The 18,954-nt window shown below is 32.1% G+C and overlaps 1 long non-coding RNA gene across 1 annotated transcript in view; it reads right to left on the minus strand.

The window, feature by feature from the left end:
- LOC144255758 (uncharacterized) overlaps nt 1-14,658 on the minus strand; it is a 96,795-nt gene extending 82,137 nt beyond the window's left edge. The window contains exon 1 of the long non-coding RNA XR_013343922.1: nt 14,605-14,658. This is a non-coding gene — a long non-coding RNA (uncharacterized LOC144255758). The remainder of the gene's footprint in view (nt 1-14,604) is intronic.
- Between the last annotated feature and the right edge of the window lie 4,296 nt (nt 14,659-18,954).

Genomic DNA, 18,954 nt, shown 5'->3' on the forward strand with positions numbered 1-18,954 from the left:
TCAGTGTTTGCCTTAAGTCTCAGAGAACTTGGACTTCTGAGGAATGATGGAACTGTGGTGACCTTGGGAATTCTTAAAAATAGACTTAATACATTAGTGGACAGATGAGAGTCTTTGAGGGTTAAGAGAAGATTATTACAGTTCAGGCCTAAAATGAACCCAAAGACCATTGTTTTAAGTGAGCTTTTGCATCACTGTAACTAAAATACTCAAGAACAAGTCAGAGGAAGAAAGGTTTATTTGGGACTCATGGTTTCAGACCTCATAGTCCACAGATTACCGACTTTATTGCTCTGGGCCCAAGGTGAGGAAAGCTGCTCAGCTCATGATGGTGTCAGGAAGCACAGTGAGGGAGGGGAAGGGGCCACAGGGAAGATGCACCCCTCCAGATTATGTCCTAGTGACCCATCTCCTCCAGCCACACTTTACCTGCCTACAATTACCACCTCGTCATTCAAACTAGGATGGACTGATTAGTTATAGCTCTCACCATTCCATCAATTCACCTATGGAAATTCCTGCATTAATAAGGGAGCTTTGGGAAGACATCTCACATACAAACCATAACACCATGTGCTAAAAGTTTGGTTGCCCACTTTTGTGACAATTGGGAAGTTGTGCAACAATTGAAAGGTGGGGTCTAGTTGGAGGAAGGTCCTTGGTGGTCTGCCCTTGAAGTATAGATTTAGACAATTGTCCTTTACACTCTCTATTTGCTTCCTGGCCACCATAAAGTAAGTAGCTTTCCTCTGTCACAGTTCTGAAATCAAATGAGTCAAATGACCCAGAGAAGGAAAACTGAGCCAAAATATACTCTCCTTCTTTTAAGTTGATTTTCAACACAGATTTTGAGATAGTGACAGAAATCCGACTAATACACTTGCCTAGCATGCTCTTGTCTAAAATTTTCTTTTAACACTGAAAAAAAAGTGATACATATAAAGTAAAATATCAGAAAAGTATATACCTGCAATTCTTTAATTATTGTAGTCTTTAGTTTCATTATTTAAAATAGGAATAATATTTAATCACTTGAAATTAGTGCTAAATGAAATGTAGCATGTAAAACAATCAATATAGGACCTGCCCTTTTTGAAAGCCCACTAAATAACTACCATTATCTTTTTTCCTTCTAGTTTGAATTGTCATTACAAACAATCTTTGGAAAGATTTTACCTTAGTTCAGGCTTTAATTAGACACAGCCTCATCTACCCAAAATGTGGTTACTCACGGATACCAAATGTCATCAATATACTTTTTTTGTACTCTTGAAATACATTCAAGAATACATGAATACATTTTATACTCTTTATTTGGTACTGTATACCACAATATTTTGACCTCATTGCATTTTATCTATCCTGATTTACAAAGAAGTAAGCTGTAGATATTACTGCTTCTTGAAGCTTCTACTTTTTCTTTTATAGAAGCAATGCCCTGGATAAGGACCTTTACTTACATAATGGATTTGACTCTACTTACTTTGAAAAAATTTGAATAGTTACAGTTTTATGAAGCCTCCCTCCTAGCTTAGGTAATAAGATAATATTTAATTAATTGCATGATTGAATGAGCTTGGGAATGTTTCTACAGTAATAAAAAGGACATATCAAATTTTATAGTGAGAATGAAGAAAGTAAATACAAAACAAACAATAATAAATTTCTCCTAATGAATTGCTTCAATTAGGTTTGTAAACACCATGCTGTAGAAAGAATATTTACTATTGACAGTGATGGAAAGTCCAAGGCTTTTCTTTATTCTTATTTGTCATTGTTTTATTATTTATAATGGTTAATTAATTAATTTTATTTATTCATTTTCTGGTACCACATAGAGAACTAGTGGTTAATCTGTGGCTTAACAACTGATCCACATCTCCCTTTTATTTTTTTAAATTTTTAAAAATTTTGAGACAGGGTCTTGCTTGCTAAGTTCTTAGGGCCTCACTAAATTGCTGAGGCTGGCTTTGAACTTGCAATCCTCTTACCTCAGCTTCCCTGGAATTACAGGCATGTGCCACTACACCCAGCTAAAATCTTAAAATATTTGGTTTCCAAGTGTATTCTTCTGAGTTTTCTTGAGATGTTGTATGGTTAATTATGCTAGACCAGTCTAGGTATTATGTTTTATATATAAAGTGTTCTGCAAAAGCCCATGTGTGAGACAGTGCAAGAAAGTGCAGAGTGATATGATTGGGTTATGACAGCCTTAACCCAATCAGAGCATTAAATAGGGATTAACTGGGTGGTAGCCTTAACTGTAGTCAAGTAGGATGTATCTGGAGGAGGTGGGTCGTTGGGGGTGTGCCTTTGGGGGTATATATTTTGTCCTTGAAAGTAGAGCACTCTCTCTGGTTTTTGTAGCCATGTCCCCAGCTGCCTTCCTCCACCACACACTGCAGTAATGTTCTGCCTTACCTCATGCTCTGAGGAATGGAGTAGGTCATCTAGGGACTGAGACTTCTGAAACTCTGAGCCCTCAAAATACAACTATTCTCCTCTAAAATCGTTCTAGTCAGGTCTTTTGGTCATAGCAGTGAAAAAGCAGACTAAAACACTGGGCTTACCTGATGCCTTAATTAAAATCAAGAATAATCAAGATAAATGGCAGTTTTTACTAGTTCAATCTACCTCTGGTTAAATGTTACATGAACAACATAAAAAGAAGATGACTAGCAGGGCATGGTGGTGCATTCCTATGATCCTACTGACTTGTGACTGGGGATGTATTCAGTGGTAAAGTTCCCCTATGTTCCATACCAGGAACAAAAAATAAATAGATTCAAATAAAATAAAAATGGGCTGGGAATATAACTCAGGGGCAGGGCACCCCTGTGTTCAATTCCCAGTATCATGCAAAAAAAAAAAAAAGGAATAAAGGAATATGGCCAGATGGCATGGCAGTACGAAAAATAATAACTTTAGTTTGTGCCTCCCAAAAGTATAGAGGTTCAGGGGCAACCATGATTAAGTATATAATAAAGTTGACATGAAGTTTAGCTTAATTTAACTTTTTTCAGAAACCGAACATAACAGAACATGGTATCTACATAAGATAGCTCAAGGGATTTAGCACTTTGATTTCTGTAAATGAAACCATGAGATCAAGAGTAAAGAAGAGAACCAAAGGAAAAGGGAGACCAAGGGGGAAAAAAATCACAAAGTAGTATCAGATTAATAGAAAAAAAAGGAATATAAGATATATGAAAATAAAAGTGAAATTGTGCTTTGGACATGTATTTTAATACAATTATTAGTCATTACTCTAAAATTCCAAGGCTTTTTCTTTGAAAGCATTAAAATATATGCCCTCTAGTCTTTCAAAAGCTGGTAAATCATAAAACCAAAAGGGATGGATTCCTGAGCAAAAAATCTTCCCAGAACTGAAAGAATCTATATCATTCAAGTATTTACATATTCTTCATAATTATTCTTCTTTAATATTACCAAAAAAAAAGAGATGAAATTCATGAAAGATGTATCCTACATTCTATAATCTTCACCAGTATATAAACTTCTTGAGGACAGGGACTGTATCACTTTATTCAAGGATTATATCCAGGATTTAGATGAGTTTTAGAAATTTAGTAGAACATAGGGAAGCAGTGAATGATCAATATGTTCTGACTTATATTGATTTTCTTAAATTATTTATAACCACTCATCCAATGTTTACACATATGTCTTAGATTACTGCAAGGCAAAGAGTGGGACCAAGGAAAATTTCAAAATTTCAAGTTCACTTAAACTCAAATATCTTTGTCCACTAAAGTCTAATCATCTTATATTTAATTTTTTAAACACACCTTAGTGTGTTTAAAATCTTTCTCAGATTTCCTTTAATGCTTTTGCCTAGTTTTTCACAGTTCTGCTCTGCTCACAGCCCTCTAAACCCCCTCCCTTCCTCATTCTACCAGAGAATTTTATTATAAAATATATTTCCTTGACATGACCTCAAATTTTCTCTACATCTTAACTCATTACCAATTCTGGTTTTTTCTTAGTTCTTAAGGAGACCCAGCTAAGTATCTATCTTCACATTTCATAAATGCCTGCTGTATCTTCTTGCCTTCTAATTTATTCATGTTCTTTCTGGTGTCTTCCATGTCCACTAGTTACTTATCCACTTTCCATCTTTGAATCTAAGCCTTCATTTCTTAAGGAATAAGTTATCTCTTTTTGTGTGTGTGTGTATGTGTGTGTGTGTGGGGGGGGGAGTGTGTGTGTATTCATGGGGTACAGAAAGATGATAAATTATTCAATGTGCAATGGTTAAATGAAACTAGCATATCTATTATCTCAAATACCTGTCAATACCATCAATTTTATTTATTTATTTTGGTAATAATTTTGAACCCAGGGGTGCTAAACAACTCAGCCACCTCCCCAGCCCTTTCTTTCTTTCTTTCTTTCTTTCTTTCTTTCTTTCTTTCTTTCTTTTTTTTTTTTTTTGAGATAGGGTCTTACACTAAGTTGGTTAGGGCCTTGTAAATTGCTGAGGCTGGCTTTGATCTTGCATTCTTCCCTCCTCAGCCTCCTGAGCCACTGACATTACAGAGGAGTGTGCCACCATGCCCAGCTCATCTTTTGTGATAAGAACATCTGAAACTTATTCTCTTAGCAATTTAGAAGTATACAGCATATTATTGTTAACTACAGTCACCATGCTGTGAAGATCTCAAAAAACTTTGAAGATATCACCCCTTTTTATCTACTTTTCCTTTCTTTTCTCACTCAATATATATGGTGAAATTAAAGAGCACAAAATACTTAATATTCTGACACTGTATCTCCCCTAACCTCCATCTAATCTCAATAAAGGTTACTTTGACCTAACTAACTCATTTCTCCCAGTCTACGATGGATTGTCAGAGGCATATATATTTGCTATGAGTGAAGGATTGGTACTACAAAACAATTTTGACAAAATTCAATGTTTTCTTTAGTATTTTCAGTAGATGGTAGGGGGCAGTCCAGCAACTCAGTGTGTTTTACTAGGTGGCAACATATTATACCAAACACAGCTAAATTCATTTTCTTTATCCATGATTATTTTAATCTTTAACCAAGGTGTCATGCCTACAATAGTTCAGGAAGACAGTAATGAACACAAATCTAACCATTAGAGGAAATCTTTAAGATGATTCAATAGGCATACCAAGATAAAATATGTACTATAACAGCATTCATCTGGTGCTATGGCAGCACAGATAGTGTTGATGAGTCTGGCAAAAGAAAGAAGAAAAAAAAAAAAACAAAGTAAAAGTTTATTTTTTTAAGGATACTTAGGAATAAGCCAGGTGAAATGTTAGAGGAAAAAGATGAGAGATTATTGCTTTTATAGTATTACTGTGATCATTTCCAGTCTCTGTTTATCACTTTTTTTAAGTGATGCTGGGATTTGAATCCAGGGTCTTGTGCATACAAGACAAGCACTCTACCAACTAAGCTATATCCTCAGTCTATTCACCACTCTTTATAATCTCCCCATAATGCTTCTAAGCAAATTACAAGTTACCAAAATTAGCATTGAAGACCACCCATGATGTAATTTCAATCTGCCCAACATTCCCTACAAAAATTAATTGCTCACCATTTCGAGACCACAGTGTACTTTCCCATCATTCTGATTTTGCTTTTTAGTCTTAGTAACCATGTAAAATATACTGTCAAATATTTACACATCCCAAATTCATAGTTCCCAATAATTACTATGTCTTTTATACTCCTTATGAAAGGAAGATATTACTCATTGCTCATATAGTACTGCTGTTTTCCTTTAAAATTAAGGGCATGTTATATATTGCCTAATGTTTTGAACATCTTTCCATGAATTTTCTACCTGTTGTCTTATGAACACCTCATGGTGAGGAACTCTATCTAAGCTCTTGTGTCCCTTATAACCTTAAAGAAATATTTTTAAATAGTTTCCTTTTCAATAAATTTTGGATAAATACATAGTTTGTTCTGTAAAATTTCCTAAGAAATAAAGTTCAAGTATTTTTATTTTAATTAAGAAAGTAATTCTGGGACTGGGGATGTGGCTCAAGCGGTAGCGCGCTCGCCTGGCATGCGTGCGGCCCGGGTTCGATCCTCAGCACCACATACAAACAAAGATGTTGTGTCAGCCGATAACTAAAAAATAAATATTAAAATTCTCTCTCTCTCTCTCTCTCTCTCTCTCTCTCTCTCTCTCTCTCTCTCTCTCTCTCTCTCTCCTCTCTCACTCTCTCTTTAAAAAAAAAAGAAAGTAATTCAAAATGTTAGCCATTAAGACTTCCATGAGTTTTACAAAATTCTTAGTTAACTCATTTTGGGTCTAACACACAGCATTATCTGAAAATAGATTCACTATAAAAATCATTTGTAATAAATCTTGCATAATTACCTTCTGTAATTTTTGCAACACAATTTAAAATGTCCCAAGGTGGAAAGCATTGAGTTATCACTCTAGAAAGACAAAGTCACATATTGTTCAAGATAAAAACTACCTTCTCTTGAAGGAACTCTGAACATTTGAAACAAAACCAAAAGACAATGTTAATGTAATCTGTGTTCCACCAGGTACATTCAGGAATAGATCCTTACAGCCATAATTGAGTACTGGTGTTGGCAGGGGGATAACATAGAAAATATTTAATCTATAAAATGTAAAGAAAACTAGACATAGACTCAGTTTAGCTGTTGTTCTTTTATAAACTCCATTCATGACATCTAAGAAATACCAATAATAATTATGGGCTTATACACTTATAGTCAGGTTTTTATAGTAGCATCAAAATACCTTGAATTAATTTTATTTCCTAAATGTTGATTCTACAACTAGGTGCCCACCATAGACTAGGTGGTGGGTCTCTCTCAAAATGTTACATTTCCAAAAGACAATAGGGGAGTGAATAAAATCTTCAAGTTTGAAGTGTCACAATAGGCATGTATTTCCATTCATAAAGTATGTCTTGAACACACACAGACTATCTTTTGTCATCTGTCTCTGCCCCATTTTGAATTTATCCTCTGCTGTTAATTAGAAGTGACTACAATTTGATTAATCTCAAACATGTGTCACATACAAACAATGCAGAGTACTGCCTTCAATTATTTTCCACTTGAGTATGTATGCTGTTCATAGAAAGAGGCCAAATATATTTTTAAAACAACCTGAAGCTTAATCTTATCACACTAACAGAGGATATCCTTGATATAACACATTCCAGTTCAGTTGTTGTGTTAAATTCAAAGAAGAACCTAATTACATACAGTTTCTGAGACTGAAAGTTTAAAAACTGAGAGTCTTTCTCTGGTTCTTTCACTTCTCAGACTCTCACTTCTGGAATCTATTCACCTGGTCCGGGTGCCAGCTTTGTTTTTTGATTTAACTCTTTCATGGTGAAGCTTCCTGGTACTTGCAAATTCTGGAAGACACAGGTCCATACCAACTTAGCTCAGAGAAAGGAAAGTTTCAATTAACAAGGGGAAAATGTCTCTTTTGCTTAATTCAGATATCATTATCATTATAGAATATTTACTAAAGCACTAATTTCTCAAAGTGCTAATTAAATTTCCACAAATGCACTAAGCCTTTAACCACATTATGAAAGTAAAATTGCATGACAAAATCGTTGTGATTTAAGAAACAATGATTCCATTTAGGTATTTTTTTGTTCAACTTTCTAACAAAAAGTGTTTTTTCTTTCTTATTATACAGCCTGCAGTAATAAGTGAAATATAATCCTAATTAATTTTTCCTACAGCTGTATATAAATCAATAGCTGCAACATCCCAAAGGAAACACACACTGCATGGTCCTCCGGGTTCCTAATGAATGCAAATAGAATGACCTTTTTCTGACAACTATGAATATTGTTTCACAATTTTACCATTAAAATCGCTGCAATCAGCAATTCATACAGCAAACATGGAGACTACAATGATTGTAAATAACTATTTATTATGGTAAAAAGGAATGAAAAAAAACTAAGCTGAAGTTATTCAACTTTCAAGCCCTGAGCCTGATTTTTGTATTTCATTTTAATGTGGAAATTTTGCCTTAAATAAAACCAATCTCCATTCTGATTTTTTCTTCTCTATTCTCTAAGAAAATGGATTAAAATAACTCAATGCTTCGGCTATTTAATTAAGGTGTCTGATTTAGAAATTTTTTTAAACAAAGTAAAATCAATCAATAATTTTTTGAAGATTTAACTACCACATTAAAATTATTAGGAGAGGGCCGGGCCTGCAGCTCAGTGGTAGAGCGCCTGCACCACATAAAAATAAATAAATAAAGATATTGTATCCATCTACAACTAGAAAAAATAATTAAAAAGCAAATTACTAGAAGACTATGGTAACATTCCATCAGAAATTACTGGCATATAAATGTGTATGGAAAATCCTATTGTCAAGACATAATATTATTCATGTAATCGGCATTTGGATGAATTTAGAGGACACAAAAACAGATAATGACGTAAGGATGACACCTATGGGAACCTGAGAAAAAGTTAGGCAGTAATTAAATCACATTATTGTCCATTTTGAGTGATGAATTTCTTTGTTCCACAACACAATACAAATTCTTTTACTTATGCTAAATAATGTATTTCTCTACAAAACTTCGTTATAGCTATGAAGACTTCTCATGAAGTAGAAAAAGTTAAACTCAAATTTTCTAAGAAAGGACATTTGAAATGTAAAACCTAATTGTGATGGTCACAGACCTATATACCGAAAACTCCCACTGGACTTCATTAAAGCCCAAAATAAAAGTAATCCAATAGAATTCAATCACTCTCATTGAAAATAGGACTCTTCAAATCCCACAAAGTTTCAAATGGGAGTCACAGCAAGAGTGTTTCATTTAGGGCTGGAGTTGTAGCTCAGTGATAGAGTGCTTTCCCAGCATGTGTGAGGCACTGGGTTCGAACCTCAGCACCACATGAAAAGAAATAGATATTTTGTCCATATAAAACTAAAATAAAATAAAAATGAGTGTTCCATTCCCATAGAGTTTCCCTGAGTATTTTTTTTCCATCCCCTGTTCTGTAATTAATTTTTTACCTTTGCACAGGACTAAAAACTACCATCACATAATTATATAATATGTTTAATATATATTAATGATAGGAATTTATGTAGAATGTTTATAGAAAGATATCAACTTACTTTGAAAAATGCTTACTCTACTATTTTAGTGCAAAGTCAACTTTCTACACTTTCAATGCTAGAGCTGGTTTAAGCACATTCAAACAATATCTTGAAACAATTAAGAAAGCACTTCTATGACTTGTTGATGATATTATGCATGGATGTCCATTTTTAACTGCATTAAACATCTTCACTTCAAGACACCTCTTAAAGATGTCTATACTCTCACACCTGTAATGCCTTCATGTTCAAAATGAATCCCTGCTACATCTCACTCAATATTGATCTGTAAGGCATTTCTCCCAATCCTTTTCCCAGTGTGGTCACTGAACAGTATCAGAGTTCAATAGGAAGATCAGCTGCTCATCCACTTTTTACTAAAGCAATTTGTATTATAGATTTATTTTAGCAGTCTACAGTGGCAGTTGCTGTTTTTACTATTTAAATGCTTTGATTATCTGACCTTGCTTACTTTATCTTTCTAAGTGCTATGCATGGACTTTAAAATTGATCAATAAGTGGGGATTCCTCTACAGGATTACGTTGAAATCAATCTCAATTCAGAGTTTTTGTATTTTATGTTTATTCCTTGATCTGTCTTAATTGTGCTCCTTATTTTGATAAGTAAGTTTAAAACTTGATTATGCAGGTAAGAGTCTTTCATTTAAAAAGGTACAAAGCTATAAAAATAATCTTTATTTTTATACATTATTATATTCATTATTTTAATATGAAGTAGAGAATTCATTCCTAAATATTTAAAAAAATATTTATTTCATTAGTGTAGAAAACATACTTATATATAAGCAAGTTAACTAAAAAATCTTGAAAAGTATTAAGATGCTGTATTAGTAGTGGTCATTGTGGAACTTCAACAAACAAGTCTTTACGTACAGATTGCACAAAGAAATGCTCATTCACTTTTATGGACTAAATGAATGCTTCATGGAAGAAAAAAAATAAAGCAATTCTCAATAGTGATATTTTTGTAAATCCATAGAAAACATACAATAAACTTGTTGAGTATCATGAAAAACTAATATTCAATATAATGAGAAAATGTTTCACCCATTTAATAATAAGATTGGATGTATTACCCAATTTTTTTCATTTTGAATTAAACAAGAAGTAAATCATAAGCTTAAAATGCTTTGTATACTTTCTAAATCAAATTTATCAATTTTTAGATCCACATTCTCTGTTATCAATCATCTGGAATAAAAATAAATTCCTAAAATGAACTAGAATAAGCATAAACTTCATGAAATATGAATTATCTTATTTAACTGTCAAAACTGGTGGATTAATTTTTGGTTGATTTAATTGTATTCCATGTCTCCTGATTTGTGCTGTGACATAAAGCTCCTGAAATTTATGTTAGGAACAATTTATTCTCACATTGGATCTTTAAAAGTCAGAAACACAAGAAATGTAAAGATAGGAGTTAAAAAAAGGAATAGCAATTAAAAAAATAAATTCAACCTAATGTTTAAATATGTATCACTACTTTTTACATAAAATTACAGTGAAATATTCTCCACCTATGTAGAGTACAAAATCTGTAGTTTGTTCTAAGAATAAAAAATTCAAAGTAATGAGGAACTTGAAGTAAATAAACATCCAATTTTGCACAAAATATCTGCAATATTTTCATCTATGTGAATGTAACAGTTCTGCTTAAATATATAAAAAATATTTCATAGGACTATATACATATATAGTAAATATATCCAAAAGGAATATATTCACATTTCCATATTTTGAAATATTAGCCCAAATGATTTAGTATTTAATCTTTCATTTAAGACAAATCATAAACTACTATTACAATATATTTTCTTCTGCTGATTACATTTAGTAAGATCTAAAGCATAAATGAATAAAAACAAAGCTATCACAAGAATTCATTTTGATAGTTACATGCATGAATTTAATGTAGGAACATTAAAATTCCTAAACATGAAAAGAATGAGAAAAATATGAAGAAGTTTAATTACCAAATAGATGCCATAATGATATTTCCAAAAACTGCTATAAGCAGATAGTTTCTTTCTACTGTTTGTGGTAGAATAGTACTTGAGAAAAATCATATTCCAGAAAGTTATGCATCTCTGCAGAACACAACCCTGGCAAGACATGTCCATACTTTTTTCCTCAAGTGGGTTAATGTTAAGGGAGAAGAATCCAAGTTTCATGATGCAGCAACACAAAGCTGGGAAGTGAAAATTATGTTGCAGCAGAGTCTTGAAAATATGACTGTAAAAGTTAATCAATAAAATGTCTATTCCTGTCTATTCACCGGAGGCCCCAGCTGCATAGCTTCACTCAATCGATACTACAAATTATTACGATTTCCAGGTTCCCACTGGACATTCAGAACAAATCTTTCAAGTGTAACAGGCTTATACTGAGTGGATGGTATGTGTTCTCTTACATTTACTTCAAAAAGAGGAGGGCAGATATAAAGGATAAATCCTATATATTCCTCAAAAATTCTGCTTTATAGAAACAAAATGCTAAGTTTCACAATTTAATATTTTAAAAAGTTTTCTTTAAGTTACCCAAACTTTGCATGCTTCTTTTTCAATTATTTCATATTTATTTATGAAACAACATAACCTGTTAAAACGTTTTGGTGGTGGAGGACCTAGCTAATTCTGGATAACAATTCCAAAGTCAGTGAATGAACGGAGTCATTTTGAGAGTATTATTTGCCAAAAAAAAAAAAAAAACAAAACCAAAAACCTCTCAGATGCATTATCACCATTAAAAGATAAATATCAGATCCTGACATTTATTTCAAATTGCAGCAGATGCCTGAAAAATATAAATTCTAGTTTTGTTTATAACTACATCCAACATATTTTAGAACAATCATGGTTCAGGTTTTTTATTCTTTCTTTTTTTAATAAAATAACTTAAAAATAATTTCAAGAAACGTTTCTCTTATTTAAAACAAAAGGTCCCAGAATGCTGTTTTTTAGTGAAATCCTCTGATCTCTGCAGCAAAATTCTGTTGTGATTGCCAAACCTCAGAAACTACTCAAGTCTTTAACTACAACTTCAGGCTCTATACATTTCACCTTGCACCACTTAAAGTCCAGAATTTTCCAAATAAGGAATTACTGGTTCTGTGAACTAACTACAATGCTGGAATTCCCTATGACACCTGACTTACATTTCTACTAACTGGTGGTGCTACTGTATCTGGTTCTGTCCAAAACTGAATTAATTGGCTAATTTGATCAATTCCTGCCACCTGTTGATTGAGTTAGGAAAAAATAAACATTTTGTTGTTGTTGTTTATTAAGCCCAAAGGGCTAGGATTTTATCTTATCTTTAAATAGTTGTTGTTTTTTTTTTTTTTTCAGGTTTACCCAATTGATCTAGCCTGTCAGCATATCCACAGAGAATGCAATGTTAAACTGTTTTTAAAAGGAAAGGTGAACTTGTTTTTCTTAGGAAACCATCATTATTGAGCATGATAATTTTTTCAGTCTCTTTAAAATTTAAGAACATCTTATCTTAACATGGCATAATAATATTTATAATTTATAACTTTTAAGATACTTAATTGTTAAGCTGACACAAATAGTTAGATTTTAAAAATACTTTTGCAATTCTAACTCTTCTTAAACCTTAGCTGATATTTGTGTACCTCTCCAGAGCTTTTATATTAAGAAGGGATATTCTACTTTATTTTACAATCTAGCTATTTTGGCAAATAAAATAGATAAGCACAGATCAAGTTTACAGAATATAAGTCTAACCTTTAATTATATTTTAACTAGATGAATCACTGGTGATTTATTTACATATAAAAGCCACAATTAGAAACAGATTATTATGCCAGTTTTCAGATAAAAATAAGATATTTTGTGAGTGTGCTAAAAATGTGCCTTAGAAGTTTTATCCACCTATAAAGGAAAAAAGAAGTATTTTATTAATATTAAGTTTATATCAAATATATCATTAGCTTTATAATAATATTCACAACCATTATGTATTTCTAAGTATATTTTGAGCACATAATTTCTGTAACGATTTGGCTTAATTTGGCTTGATTTAAAGGATCATAATATTTATAACAATAGTATACTACTTTAACCTTTCTCAAGGAAACTTAGCCTAATATACTTTTAGTCCTTAGTGCCAATTTCTACCTTTTGATATTTGCTAGATGTGTTTCTTTTTGTTGTCTAAATTCAGGCATCTGGTACATTAATGGCAAGCAGAGTTTATCAGGCTATATAATTTTATTTAGAAACATGTAAAATGTCCATCTTGATTTTTAGAATAATTTTAGAATCTTCTAATATGAAACCTGTAGATTGAAAAAGAGAAATACATTTCTCCTGAACCAACCTAAAAATTTTCATTTTCATTTTATTAGTAAGATTTATAAATTATTATTTTAAGTAGTCATATCAAGATTTTTCAATAAGTTATGCGAGTTTAGAATCTGACTTCTAAAGATCAGTTAATATCAAATACACATTTTAGTTTTGGCCTCAGGACTATGTTCAAAGATATGAGTGACAGGAGGGGGAAAAAAGTTTATATGTGTTTTTTTTGTTTTTTTCCTAACTGTGGTTATTTAATCCAATCAAGGTTCAATGAACAAAGTGTGAATTTTTTGAAAAAAAAAAACCAGACAGAGGAGAGACGGTATTGATGTTAGCTATGATATTTTCATCATTATTTTTTAATATCCAACTAATAAAATCAAAGAAGGGCAGAAAGCACAGAAAAGTATAGGAACACAAAAATTCTTTAACATTCATTGGAAAAAAATGATAAAATCTGAAAACATCATATTATATATATAGTCATTACGTTAATATTTGAGAGATCAAAACAGAAATTAATACCTAAAGATGTTTCACTAAGAATCATTTTTCATGAAGGTTTGAAAACTAGGCATAGATGTTTATTACTATTCTTCATAGTCCTTCCATGCCTCGATGGTCTGACCAAAACGTCTACTCTAAATGTTTCTCAATTTAATAGTGTCTTGCTTAGAGCAGCTACTTTAACAAAAAGAAGGCAGGCAACAAGAGCCATATGTAACCTTTGGACTCCAAAAGGAGAAAGATGAGAAGGCCATTGGCAGATAGGTGCTACAGAAGCACAGTGTATTCTTTCTCTTGCATCTACCTTGAACATTTTTTGGTAGTTAATAAGAAAGTTGACTGCCACATCATTACCCAGAATCTGGAATAGGAGTGTTATAATTTTCAACATGTTCTACTTCAGTTAATAAACGTTGCAAATTTAAAGTAGTTTAAAGTTTTTTCTATTTTGGAATAAACAATGTATTGTATAAACTAGCACATATACTCATAATCTTTGGCAAGACAGAGAGAGTTAAATATTTAACAACAAAAGTCAAAAGTATTGACTTGATTTCAGTATGTAAAGTAGAACTTTCTGAAATACTAAAAAACAACTCACTTGTAATCATTTTTTTTCTTCTTCAGAAGCAATAATCCCTTCTGTCACTGTCTTCAGCTCTGCCTGGGGTTTTCTACTGTTCTGTTCTTGGCGAACTGTTTCTGCTATTTGCTCAGTTAGCTGCTCTTGAGTAGCTTTCAAGCTGGATTCCATTAGAAGAAGTTTTTCATCTTGACTGGCAAGTTCTTGGGCTGAAAGATAAAACAAGAACATTGCTTTTTAAAACGCCAAACTAATGTGTTTTGTTTTCCTTTTTTTTTTTTTTTTTTGGTTTAAATGTAATGCAATGCAACTTTGAGGAAGATTTAAACAGATCCTTGTTGTCAAAATACAAGCTCATGCAGTCATTTCTCTGATTCCTTTACTTAAAGCACAAGTAAACAAAGGTATGTATGAGGGAAAACAAGATGCATGTCAGAATCTCAAGTTTATAAAATTTGAATTATAAAATTATATGTCTTAATCAGACAACAATTTACTGAGTTTATTTGTGAGACTTCTATTGCTACATAAGTGTATTATAAAAATAATGTTGATATGTATGATTCTTGTGTTTTTATTTAGCATAGATTTCAGTCATAGATACATTCACATAGACAGAGACTGACATAATTACAAATTATGCCAAAATGATTGTTCTCCACTGATTTATTTTCACATACAGTATTTATGAAATTTAAGTATTGTTTCAAGGTCATCCAATAGATGGCACTCTTTCATTAGACCAACGCAGTTTTAGAAGGTATTCTTCAAGCTCTCAAAAAATAAGTGATTTAAGACAAAGACATTTTTCCTTTGTTCTTTGTTGACCGTATTCTTGCAGATATATATCTGTATATTTTCTTCAAATATTTCCCCTTTGTAAAAGTGTTCATTTGTTATTTTATTTCTTTTTCCTCAACTAAATGTCATCAAATGAAAATGTTATCAGGCATTATATTTTTAAAAATCATCTGTTTGGATATATATTTCTATACATTATGCTATATAGTACATTTCTGGAGGTTATTTTGAAGTTCAACTGGTTAACTAATTCATTGCATTAAGGAGAATGATATTTTATGAAAATCAGTAATTTCATTCTTGCAGTTCACAATGAAGAGAAAAAAATACTTTTAGTATCTTCAAATGAAGGAAGATACCAGTGAGAAGGGGAATTTTTTTTTAACTAAAAAGAGCATCTTTTCTTTTAATGGTTCTTATTTGTTGTTAAAAAATAGTGTTTATCTTAAGCTTCAATAAAGTTGTGAACAAAGATATTACAGTCCTACATCAGAGGTATCTTTTACAGGAAACCTCATAAAAAGCTGCTACATATAAATACTCTGCATTTATCACTCATCTTTGAAGTTAAATGATGTCTCGCTGAAAAGAAGATCTAAAATATCTGATTATCAGTTTCTCATTTATAGATTCTGAGCTCCAGATAACTTAAATTTCAATAAATATGTACATGCATGTTTACATTATTTTCTTGCAAGTATTCAAAATGACCAGTTTTTCCCCAGAAGAAATTATAGCATCTACCATCTTTATAGCTTAAACCTGCTATATATTAACAGTTTAAATTTGTGCCTCAGGAAACCACAGAGCTAACACAAACAGCTAAATATTTAACAAGGAGGAATGCATCACCCAGAGCTCATCTTTATTAAATTCTGAATACATCAGAATCTCTCTTGAACAAATGAGTTAAATGTTTAATAATTTCAACACATGTTAAAGTGTAAGAAAAAAAATCCAATAAAAAGGCTGCAACAAGTTTGCTTTTAAAATTAAAAAAAAAAATCCTTCAAGCTTAAAAATGTGTACAGACACTAATACCTCCCTGTTCTTGACCAGTAGGAAAATGCAAGAAAATGAAAATAATCAATATTTTTGTAATGATATGGTTTAGGACTATTAATGCAATTACATAAATAGTTTAAACCCAATGTTTTATTTTATACACATTTTCATCATTTTATTTCTTATTACAAAAAAAAACACCAAAACTTTTTAAATGAGTTGTGAGGGAAATTTTCAGATCAAATAAAGAAGTCCTTAAATGCAAAGGACTCTGACTTATAAAGTCAAATGCAAATGATTATGGATATAGGAATGTTTTAGGAAGTCTCCTTTTTGAAGAGTAACCTAATACCAATAGACTGACTTCAAGATTACTTGAAACAACTTGTGGCACATACTCAAAAAAGACCTTTTATCAACTATGTATGATGTGAATTTTCTATGAAGTTTGCCATTTCCAAATGACTAAGAGATTTATGTGTCCGAGTTCTCCTAAGAGTCTACTCTAATTCATTATGTTCTTGTTAAAAAGAGGTAAATTATTTTAAGTTTACCTATGCCTTGGACTTGAGCCTGACTTGATCCCAAGCCAGAGGCGCTCACAGCTGCATGCTTTATTTACAATCCCTTTGTCAGACTTACAACTGCCCCAGGCTATAACATAGTGTACCTAATGTTCAAACTGGCAGGTAATCTTATGTCAAACATACTTCTTTGATTTAAAGTGATCAATAGATTCTTGTAAAGAGGTAATTTCTCTGATGTTTCCACCTTGCCTTTCTTACAGGTGATTCACACAAAAGCCTGCTTATATGATGTACGAACAATAAACAGAAAGCTATAATCATGTTTTTTCAGATGTTTCCGGTGCACAACGATTTTGGATCGATACACTGTGTAATACAATTATCTGCAATGATCTGGTTGTATTGAAAAAGAATTTGCAGGAGACCTCTAGGGGGTTTTATCCAGAAACATGTATCTGGCAATGTGTGAATAAAGGAAAGAAAAATTAAGGAGTTGACAAAGGCTGTCTATAATAAACCCAATGATTTCGTTAATATTTTATTTCATAAAAATACTATCCTACAAAGTTTAGTCAAACAATAACTCAAAGATAATAATAATGATAATAATTTTCATGGCTTCATACTATTTATTCTATGTGTGCAAGAAAAAAATCTTAACAAACAAATGGATGTCAACTACAGAGATTCAACATAGTATGCATATGTACTGAAGATTATAGGTCATACTAATCATTTATGATATCAAAATAATGCTCTCTTCTATTTTATGTAAATTATGCAGACTCGCATCTTTGAAATACTTGGATGTCTCTTGAAGTATTTTTAAAAATTTTTACTAGAATGGTAAAATTCTAGACTGTATATTATTTTTAACTGCTCACCAGTATTATACAACAAGCACTTTAATTTTTTCAAATGGAGATTTGCAACATCAGGGAAATATCTAACATATACAGTCTATATTCAATAGATAGTAAATGCATTTTCTGCAAAGATCTCTGCATGTGGAAACAACTCAGTTTTGTTTTTATGGTTCTCCCAAAGATGCTGACTCTTTGCAGCATCTACCTCAAAGCCTGAAAAAGATCCACATTTCCTGTTTTGAGCTTCTAATCATGTTTCTCTAATGTGAAATTCTCTTTTGTCAGGCTAGAACAGATTCACATTCTGGTTAAGCTCACTATCTGGGGTACACTATCACCTCTCCAAAGCCCTGCTCTATGCAGATTCTGCAGTTCCCATCTGGCTGCTGCAGACCTGCTCTGATGATGCTGATGGCTGCTTCCAGATGCTTTTCTCCCTGAATACACAAGATACTTGCTTTCAGTTTCTTGACCACACTGTCAAGGTGCTTCACCTTACCCACTATGACTTTGATGGCTTCATGTGCCTGCAGGAGTCCAGCTTCTGACTTTCTTAGAAAGTCATATCTTTTGCATACTGCCTGTGAAGACAAAAAGCATTCCAATGGTGCCTTTTATGATGTACTTTTTATATTGCATCCTGCTATTTTGAGCTATAGGATACTGGAGATTATACAGACCCTCATTAGCAACTGGGTCAAGTATCCACATCTCCTTCTAAGATCAAAACCTTAAAGGGTCTCTCTTAAAAAAAAAAGAGTCAGTTGGAGGGAAGATTCACTATTAGCCTAAATATAGTATTAATCAATACATAAAGGTTCAAAGGCAAAATAAAATATTTCCCATAATTCTTAGGGAGCAAAAAGGAGACTAGTTGGATCAAAATGAATTCTTTCTCTTTAAAATATAAAGAAGACTTTAATGAATACAAAAAGTGTATTTAATCTTTTTGAGTTAACACCTATACAGCTCTTTCATTTAGCTCTAAAGGAAACTACATTAATGTGACACCCAGGGAAATCCTTGCACCATAAAGATAATTATGATACCCTCCTAATGACTTCTCCACACCACTTAAACTAATTAGCTTTATGAGAATACTATGTTTGTCATTTTCTTTTTCAGTTTTATTATCATTTTAATACATGGTGTGTCAGCCTTAAAATGGA

This window comes from Urocitellus parryii, chromosome 7, assembly GCF_045843805.1.
Source record: "Urocitellus parryii isolate mUroPar1 chromosome 7, mUroPar1.hap1, whole genome shotgun sequence".
Taxonomy (NCBI): domain Eukaryota; kingdom Metazoa; phylum Chordata; class Mammalia; order Rodentia; family Sciuridae; genus Urocitellus; species Urocitellus parryii.